Source organism: Paralichthys olivaceus, chromosome 5 (genome assembly GCF_024713975.1).
Source record: "Paralichthys olivaceus isolate ysfri-2021 chromosome 5, ASM2471397v2, whole genome shotgun sequence".
NCBI lineage: Eukaryota > Metazoa > Chordata > Actinopteri > Pleuronectiformes > Paralichthyidae > Paralichthys > Paralichthys olivaceus.
Genome location: NC_091097.1, coordinates 23,105,169 through 23,114,232, shown reverse-complemented (window position 1 = coordinate 23,114,232; position 9,064 = coordinate 23,105,169). Strand labels below are relative to the sequence as shown.

Here is a 9,064-nt window from a genome sequence, read left to right as displayed (position 1 = left end):
TTAATCTCCTCGGCTTCCACGCATTTAATGTGTTTTTCACTTTATTTATTACCCCATTCCATGTCTCATCTCTCGCCTCCTTTTCTTTCCCTCCCATATTTATCCCCAATATTTTCATATAGTCCTTTGAGATTCTAAAAGGTATGTTACAATCACTTTGGCTTATATTTCCGACGTACATTATTTCAGTTTTGTCTATGTTTACTTTAGCCCCTGCTGCTCTCCCATATACTTCCATTTTTCCCATTATCCTTTTCACGCTATTCATATTTTTTACCATACAAGTGGTGTCATCAGTATATTGCTGTATTTTGCTTTCACCTCCATTTGGCAATTTTATCCCCTCTATGTTCTCATCCTTCTTTATCATTTCCGCGAGACTTTCTGCAGTTAAGCTGTAAAGTACTGCCGATAGCGGGCACCCTTGCCTCACAGATCTCTCCAATGGAAAAGGATCCGTTATAGCTCCATTTATTTTTATCCTACTCTTTGCATTTTTGTACAATAATTTAATCCAGTTGATTATTCTTTGCCCAAAACCAAATTTTTCTAATGTGCAAAATAAAAAACTATGCTCAACCCTATCGAAAGCTTTATTAAGGTCCATACTTAAAATAATTCCACCATCCTTCCCCATGCATTCAATTGTGTCCCTTATTGTGCAAATAATGTCCGATATGTCCCTCCCTGGTATCCCGTACGCCTGTGTTGGTGCTATGATTGTTGGTGCTGTTGTTTTTATTCTGTTTACTAATACTTTTGCTAAAATCTTGTAATCTGTGTTTAGTACAGTTAGCGGCCTATAGTTTTCCAGTTTTCTTTTGCTTCCCTTATTTTTATATATGATCGTTATTAGTCCTGTTGCCAGCGACTCTGGTACCTCCTGCTCCTTCTCCATCTCTGCATAAATTATGCTTAAAATTGGGAGCAGCTCGTCGATAAATGTTTTATAAAATTCACTTGTAAGGCCATCTGTTCCCGGACTTTTATTGGTATTTAATGACATTATTGATTCTTTTATTTCTATGACTTTGATGTTGTCATCACACTTACTTTTCTCATCATTTGTTATCGTTTTCTTAATATTACCTAATACTGTAATTCTATCTTCCTCCTTTGCAATTCCTTTTTTGTATAGATTTTTATAAAATGTCCCAACATTTCCAATAATGTCTACAAAATCATTTACTATCTCTCCATTTTCATTTTCTAACTCTTCTATATATACCCTCTCCTGTTTCCTTTTTTCTAATCCCAAAAAATATCCTGTGCATCTCTCCCCCTTCATCGCATATTTCTCCCTACTCCTTGTTATTGCCCCCATACATTTATTCTGTTCATAAACGTCCAGTTTGGATTTCACCTTTATGTATTGTTCTATGCTATGTTTTGGATCCTTATCAATTCTTTCTGCCTCTTCTGCCAGCTCATCCTTCAACCATTTTATTTTCTCTCTTTCTTTAAAAGCCCGGACCTTTGCATATCTAATACTTATTGTCCTTATCTTTTGCTTCAGTCTTTCCCACCATAATCCCTTGCTTCTACATATGTCTATGTTATTTTTTCCATTCTCTATGCAGGCCACTATTTTCCTTCTATATCCCTCTTCCTCTAGGAGAGTATTGTTTAGGCACCACACTCCTCCTCCCCTTCTCTCTATCCCAGTACCAACCTCTATTGACAGGATTGCATGGTCACTGAATGATGTGAATTTATACACCATATTTTTTATAAATTTAACCATTGTCTGATGTGCTATACATAAGTCTATCCTGCTTTGTTTTAATTCCCCCATTACTATTTGCCTTCTTGAGTATTCTCTCCTGTTTGGGTTTTCGTTCCTCCATACATCAATTAATTGTTTTTCCTCCAATGTTTTCAGAAAAATCTTTCTTGAAGTATCATTTTTTAATTGCTTCCCTCTTGCCACATCCAACCTTGTACTTTTTAAATTAAAATCTCCCACTATTATACAGTTTCCCACACACCATTTTCCTAAATCCAAGAAAAAAACCTTCCTGTCTGCTTCTATATTTGGTGCATATATATTAATTATTCGGTACTCTATCTTTTTGTATTTAAATTCTATGATTATGGCTCTTCCTTCTTTTCCTTTGTAGATTTCTTTGAGGTTTTCTACAGCATTATTTCTTATCAGGATTGCTACCCCACATGATTTATCCGTACCATGGTTTGTATACATAATGTCTTTCCATTTTGTTTTTATATCTTCCATGATCTGGTCTGTCCAGTTCGTTTCTTGCAGACATAATATGTCATTATTTCTACATTTATTTAATAGTTTTTCAAATTTGCTTTGATTTCTTAGCCCATTTGTGTTGAATGAAATCAAGCTTAACATTAAACATATAATTATGGTTTCATTCCCAACCTTCATTTTGTCCTTCTCTCCTCCTTCTTCCTCCTTTGCTCCTCAGCTTGGAGCACAGCTTTCCTTTTCTTTGTGGTCCCCTCCGCCTTTCGTTCCTTCTGCGGTCTGGTTACACTCTCTTCCTCTGAAATACCCTCGATAACCATGAAGTCCATCGCAGTTTCCCTCTCGTCTCGATTTCCTTCTCCATGCTGCTTTACTCCAATGCCGCCGGTTCCGTCTGCTGGAGTCTTTTCACGGGGAGCCTTCTCTCCACTCGATTCCTCTCCGGACCGGCTCTCCTCCTGCCCTGTAGTTTCCACCACGTCTCCTGCTGCGACGTCCCTCCAGGTTTGCCGTTCTTGGTTCTGCACCTTGGACTCCACCCCGCTCTCTGGGACGCCCCCTGGGTCTCCCTCCGTCTGCATGTCGTCATCGTCGCTTTCCTCTGTCTCCTCCTTCTCGCTGTCAGTGCTGTTGCCCTCCTCCTCCACATCGACATCTTCTCTCTCCGCTGCTTTTGGCACACACTCCCTTGCATAGTGTCCCTGTTCTTTACATCTGTGACATCTGAATTCTGGGCATTCTCTGAAGATGTGACCCGGTTGTATACATAGTCTGCATACTTTCCCCTGTCCGTCATGGATCACGCGAAAGTATTCTCCCCCCACTAGTGTTTCAAACTTGGTTGAGTAGGGTAACGATTTCACTGTTTCAGTGAACCGGACCTTCAAGAACCTGGTTCCATCGGCTACGTCCGTTCCTGGCCACATTCTTCTTTTGATTGGCGAGATTGCCTTAACTCCCCATTCTGCAAGTTTTAAAAGAATGACACGATCCACAATGTACGTCGGCAAGTTTAGAAATGATACCACTAGTTCGTCATTTCTAATTTCTTTTGCAAAAATCGTGCTCTTCTTTATTCTAATCCCATCTAACAGTTTATCCTTCCCTTCAACATTGTCCATTGTTATTTCATATTTCTTGGGCGTGGTAAAACGGCATCCAATCACCACCCCGCACGTTTTTTTAACTTCACTCAAAAGTTCCATCATAGTCACCATCTCATCTCCAATGATCTCTACCGCCAAGGTAAGCGCCCTCTCAAATTTCTTTTCTGTGCTTGGAAGAGGCTCCGAGGTACTTTTACTGCTGTCCGTGATCCTTCTCGTGGTCGTTTCCTTTCCAATGTGGGCATTCTTTGTCGGTTGCTGCATCTTGCCGTTGTCAATGATCCTGCAGGTGGTCGTGGTCTTTCCCTGGTCAGTATTCTTAGGCGATCTCTGCTCCATGCCGTTTTCCATATTCTTTGTCGTTGTGCTTGCCGGTCCGCTGTCAGCTGCCATGAGATCTGTCCTACTCCTCTCTACTCGCTCTCTCCTCTCTTTGACGTCACTCATTCAAAACACACACACCCTCAAAAAAAGAGATGTTCCCCCGAACAGCAAGCTGCTGGGGGAATAAAATCGAACACAAAAAGTAAAAAACACTCTCACTCACTTTCAATCTAGCCCAAAACAAAAAACAAAAGAATTCCTCCTGCTCTCTCCACCTGCTCTCTCTGCTCCTTCACTGCCTGGTTGCACACCTGAACGCAATCAGACGTGATCGGGCGTGTTCAGGGTGGTATGGCCGTAAGCGATTAACTCCACCCACAATACCTCCTTTATACATGTGAATCATCACCATCATCAATGGTTCTTCTGTTGCTTTGCAACCATAGAATCTTGATGTGTGGGTGGGTTGGGGGGGTCAATTGTTCCAAAATCAATCTCAAGGTGCAATTTTGTCATATCGTTGCAAGAAAAAAATCATTACAATTTTCAAAAATGATCTTCAGCAATATTGTCAGTGTTTCATATCCAGTTGTTTCCTTGATGCAGAGTAAACTCCCTGCTCTTTCATCGCTCTCTCCAAATAAGACAATTTGAAAATGATATGTTAATAAAACATGAATAAAGTAGTGTTTTGATTAGAAACAAATCTGATGAATGCTCACTCTCACCTTTCAGTGATGATGTGAGGGTTCCATATTCTTTTTTCCTTTGATGAACAGTCTTTCCTGCTCTTTCCAAGAGGTGTCTCCTCTGAAGCAGCAGCAACAGCGCCCTCTGCAAAGAAAAGTCTAAAAAGCTTACAGCACCTGGTATTCCCAGGCGGTCTCCCATTCAAGTACTAACCAGGCCCGACCCTGCTTAGCTTCCGAGATCGGACGAGATCGGGCATGTTCAGGGTGGTATGGCCGTAAGCGATTAACTCCACCCACAATACCTCCTTTATACATGTGAATCATCACCATCATCAATGGTTCTTCTGTTGCTTTGCAACCATAGCATCTTGAGGTGTGGGTGGGCGGGAGGGTCAATTGTTCCGAAATCAATCTCAAGGTGCAATTTTGTCATATCGTTGCAAGAAAAAAATCATTACAATTTTCAAAAATGACCTTCAGCAATATTGTCAGTGTTTCATATCCAGTTGTTTCCCTGATGCAGAGTAAACTCCCTGCTCTTTCATCGCTCTCTCCAAATAAGACAATTTGAAAATGATATGTTAATAAAACATGAATAAAGTAGTGTTTTGATTAGAAACAAATCTGATGAATGCTCACTTTCACCTTTCAGTGATGATGTGAGGGTTCCATATTCTTTTTTCCTTTGATGAACAGTCTTTCCTGCTCTTTCCAAGAGGTGTCTCCTCTGAAGCAGCAGCAACAGCACCCTCTGCAAAGAAAAGTCTAAAAAGCTTACAGCACCTGGTATTCCCAGGCGGTCTCCCATTCAAGTACTAACCAGGCCCTACCCTGCTTAGCTTCCGAGATCAGACGAGATCGGGCGTGTTCAGGGTGGTATGGCCGTAAACGATTAACTCCACCCACAATACCTCCTTTATACATGTGAATCATCACCATCATCAATGGTTCTTCTGTTGCTTTGCAACCATAGCATCTTGAGGTGTGGGTGGGCGGGAGGGTCAATTGTTCCAAAATCAATCTCAAGGTGCAATTTTGTCATATCGTTGCAAGAAAAAAATCATTACAATTTTCAAAAATGACCTTCAGCAATATTGTCAGTGTTTCATATCCAGTTGTTTCCCTGATGCAGAGTAAACTCCCTGCTCTTTCATCGCTCTCTCCAAATAAGACAATTTGAAAATGATATGTTAATAAAACATGAATAAAGTAGTGTTTTGATTAGAAACAAATCTGATGAATGCTCACTTTCACCTTTCAGTGATGATGTGAGGGTTCCATATTCTTTTTTCCTTTGATGAACAGTCTTTCCTGCTCTTTCCAAGAGGTGTCTCCTCTGAAGCAGCAGCAACAGCGCCCTCTGCAAAGAAAAGTCTAAAAAGCTTACAGCACCTGGTATTCCCAGGCGGTCTCCCATTCAAGTACTAACCAGGCCCGACCCTGCTTAGCTTCCGAGATCGGACGAGATCGGGCGTGTTCAGGGTGGTATGGCCGTAAGCGATTAACTCCACCCACAATACCTCCTTTATACATGTGAATCATCACCATCATCAATGGTTCTTCTGTTGCTTTGCAACCATAGCATCTTGAGGTGTGGGTGGGCGGGGCGGTCAATTGTTCCAAAATCAATCTCAAGGTGCAATTTTGTCATATCGTTGCAAGAAAAAAATCATTACAATTTTCAAAAATGACCTTCAGCAATATTGTCAGTGTTTCATATCCAGTTGTTTCCCTGATGCAGAGTAAACTCCCTGCTCTTTCATCGCTCTCTCCAAATAAGACAATTTGAAAATGATATGTTAATAAAACATGAATAAAGTAGTGTTTTGATTAGAAACAAATCTGATGAATGCTCACTTTCACCTTTCAGTGATGATGTGAGGGTTCCATATTCTTTTTTCCTTTGATGAACAGTCTTTCCTGCTCTTTCCAAGAGGTGTCTCCTCTGAAGCAGCAGCAACAGCACCCTCTGCAAAGAAAAGTCTAAAAAGCTTACAGCACCTGGTATTCCCAGGCGGTCTCCCATTCAAGTACTAACCAGGCCCTACCCTGCTTAGCTTCCAAGATCGGACGAGATCGGGCGTGTTCAGGGTGGTATGGCCGTAAACGATTAACTCCACCCACAATACCTCCTTTATACATGTGAATCATCACCATCATCAATGGTTCTTCTGTTGCTTTGCAACCATAGCATCTTGAGGTGTGGGTGGGCGGGAGGGTCAATTGTTCCAAAATCAATCTCAAGGTGCAATTTTGTCATATCGTTGCAAGAAAAAAATCATTACAATTTTCAAAAATGACCTTCAGCAATATTGTCAGTGTTTCATATCCAGTTGTTTCCCTGATGCAGAGTAAACTCCCTGCTCTTTCATCGCTCTCTCCAAATAAGACAATTTGAAAATGATATGTTAATAAAACATGAATAAAGTAGTGTTTTGATTAGAAACAAATCTGATGAATGCTCACTTTCACCTTTCAGTGATGATGTGAGGGTTCCATATTCTTTTTTCCTTTGATGAACAGTCTTTCCTGCTCTTTCCAAGAGGTGTCTCCTCTGAAGCAGCAGCAACAGCACCCTCTGCAAAGAAAAGTCTAAAAAGCTTACAGCACCTGGTTATCCCAGGCGGTCTCCCATTCAAGTACTAACCAGGCCCTACCCTGCTTAGCTTCCGAGATCGGACGAGATCGGGCGTGTTCAGGGTGGTATGGCCGTAAACGATTAACTCCACCCACAATACCTCCTTTATACATGTGAATCATCACCATCATCAATGGTTCTTCTGTTGCTTTGCAACCATAGCATCTTGAGGTGTGGGTGGGCGGGAGGGTCAATTGTTCCAAAATCAATCTCAAGGTGCAATTTTGTCATATCGTTGCAAGAAAAAAATCATTACAATTTTCAAAAATGACCTTCAGCAATATTGTCAGTGTTTCATATCCAGTTGTTTCCCTGATGCAGAGTAAACTCCCTGCTCTTTCATCGCTCTCTCCAAATAAGACAATTTGAAAATGATATGTTAATAAAACATGAATAAAGTAGTGTTTTGATTAGAAACAAATCTGATGAATGCTCACTTTCACCTTTCAGTGATGATGTGAGGGTTCCATATTCTTTTTTCCTTTGATGAACAGTCTTTCCTGCTCTTTCCAAGAGGTGTCTCCTCTGAAGCAGCAGCAACAGCGCCCTCTGCAAAGAAAAGTCTAAAAAGCTTACAGCACCTGGTATTCCCAGGCGGTCTCCCATTCAAGTACTAACCAGGCCCGACCCTGCTTAGCTTCCGAGATCGGACGAGATCGGGCGTGTTCAGGGTGGTATGGCCGTAAGCGATTAACTCCACCCACAATACCTCCTTTATACATGTGAATCATCACCATCATCAATGGTTCTTCTGTTGCTTTGCAACCATAGCATCTTGAGGTGTGGGTGGGCGGGAGGGTCAATTGTTCCAAAATCAATCTCAAGGTGCAATTTTGTCATATCGTTGCAAGAAAAAAATCATTACAATTTTCAAAAATGACCTTCAGCAATATTGTCAGTGTTTCATATCCAGTTGTTTCCCTGATGCAGAGTAAACTCCCTGCTCTTTCATCGCTCTCTCCAAATAAGACAATTTGAAAATGATATGTTAATAAAACATGAATAAAGTAGTGTTTTGATTAGAAACAAATCTGATGAATGCTCACTTTCACCTTTCAGTGATGATGTGAGGGTTCCATATTCTTTTTTCCTTTGATGAACAGTCTTTCCTGCTCTTTCCAAGAGGTGTCTCCTCTGAAGCAGCAGCAACAGCACCCTCTGCAAAGAAAAGTCTAAAAAGCTTACAGCACCTGGTATTCCCAGGCGGTCTCCCATTCAAGTACTAACCAGGCCCTACCCTGCTTAGCTTCCAAGATCGGACGAGATCGGGCGTGTTCAGGGTGGTATGGCCGTAAACGATTAACTCCACCCACAATACCTCCTTTATACATGTGAATCATCACCATCATCAATGGTTCTTCTGTTGCTTTGCAACCATAGCATCTTGAGGTGTGGGTGGGCGGGAGGGTCAATTGTTCCAAAATCAATCTCAAGGTGCAATTTTGTCATATCGTTGCAAGAAAAAAATCATTACAATTTTCAAAAATGACCTTCAGCAATATTGTCAGTGTTTCATATCCAGTTGTTTCCCTGATGCAGAGTAAACTCCCTGCTCTTTCATCGCTCTCTCCAAATAAGACAATTTGAAAATGATATGTTAATAAAACATGAATAAAGTAGTGTTTTGATTAGAAACAAATCTGATGAATGCTCACTTTCACCTTTCAGTGATGATGTGAGGGTTCCATATTCTTTTTTCCTTTGATGAACAGTCTTTCCTGCTCTTTCCAAGAGGTGTCTCCTCTGAAGCAGCAGCAACAGCGCCCTCTGCAAAGAAAAGTCTAAAAAGCTTACAGCACCTGGTATTCCCAGGCGGTCTCCCATTCAAGTACTAACCAGGCCCGACCCTGCTTAGCTTCCGAGATCGGACGAGATCGGGCGTGTTCAGGGTGGTATGGCCGTAAGCGATTAACTCCACCCACAATACCTCCTTTATACATGTGAATCATCACCATCATCAATGGTTCTTCTGTTGCTTTGCAACCATAGCATCTTGAGGTGTGGGTGGGCGGGAGGGTCAATTGTTCCAAAATCAATCTCAAGGTGCAATTTTGTCATATCGTTGCAAGAAAAAAATCATTACAAT

At 41.3% G+C, this 9,064-nt stretch overlaps 8 non-coding genes across 8 annotated transcripts; all 8 read right to left on the bottom strand.

Moving 5' to 3' along the window:
* Positions 1–4,502: 4,502 nt before the first annotated feature.
* LOC138408442 (5S ribosomal RNA) lies at positions 4,503–4,621 on the bottom strand. Its single transcript, XR_011241761.1, has one exon. It is a non-coding gene; the product is annotated as a 5S ribosomal RNA (ribosomal RNA).
* Positions 4,622–5,111: 490 nt separating this feature from the next.
* On the bottom strand, positions 5,112–5,230 carry LOC138408372 (5S ribosomal RNA). Its single transcript, XR_011241691.1, has one exon. It is a non-coding gene; the product is annotated as a 5S ribosomal RNA (ribosomal RNA).
* A 490-nt stretch (positions 5,231–5,720) lies between these two features.
* On the bottom strand, positions 5,721–5,839 carry LOC138408046 (5S ribosomal RNA). Its single transcript, XR_011241364.1, has one exon. It is a non-coding gene; the product is annotated as a 5S ribosomal RNA (ribosomal RNA).
* Positions 5,840–6,329: 490 nt separating this feature from the next.
* Positions 6,330–6,448, bottom strand: LOC138408789 (5S ribosomal RNA). Its single transcript, XR_011242109.1, has one exon. It is a non-coding gene; the product is annotated as a 5S ribosomal RNA (ribosomal RNA).
* A 490-nt stretch (positions 6,449–6,938) lies between these two features.
* Positions 6,939–7,057, bottom strand: LOC138409064 (5S ribosomal RNA). The gene has a single exon (XR_011242385.1). It is a non-coding gene; the product is annotated as a 5S ribosomal RNA (ribosomal RNA).
* Positions 7,058–7,547: 490 nt separating this feature from the next.
* Positions 7,548–7,666, bottom strand: LOC138408044 (5S ribosomal RNA). The gene has a single exon (XR_011241362.1). It is a non-coding gene; the product is annotated as a 5S ribosomal RNA (ribosomal RNA).
* Positions 7,667–8,156: 490 nt separating this feature from the next.
* Positions 8,157–8,275, bottom strand: LOC138408788 (5S ribosomal RNA). Its single transcript, XR_011242108.1, has one exon. It is a non-coding gene; the product is annotated as a 5S ribosomal RNA (ribosomal RNA).
* Positions 8,276–8,765: 490 nt separating this feature from the next.
* Positions 8,766–8,884, bottom strand: LOC138408043 (5S ribosomal RNA). The gene has a single exon (XR_011241361.1). It is a non-coding gene; the product is annotated as a 5S ribosomal RNA (ribosomal RNA).
* Between the last annotated feature and the right edge of the window lie 180 nt (positions 8,885–9,064).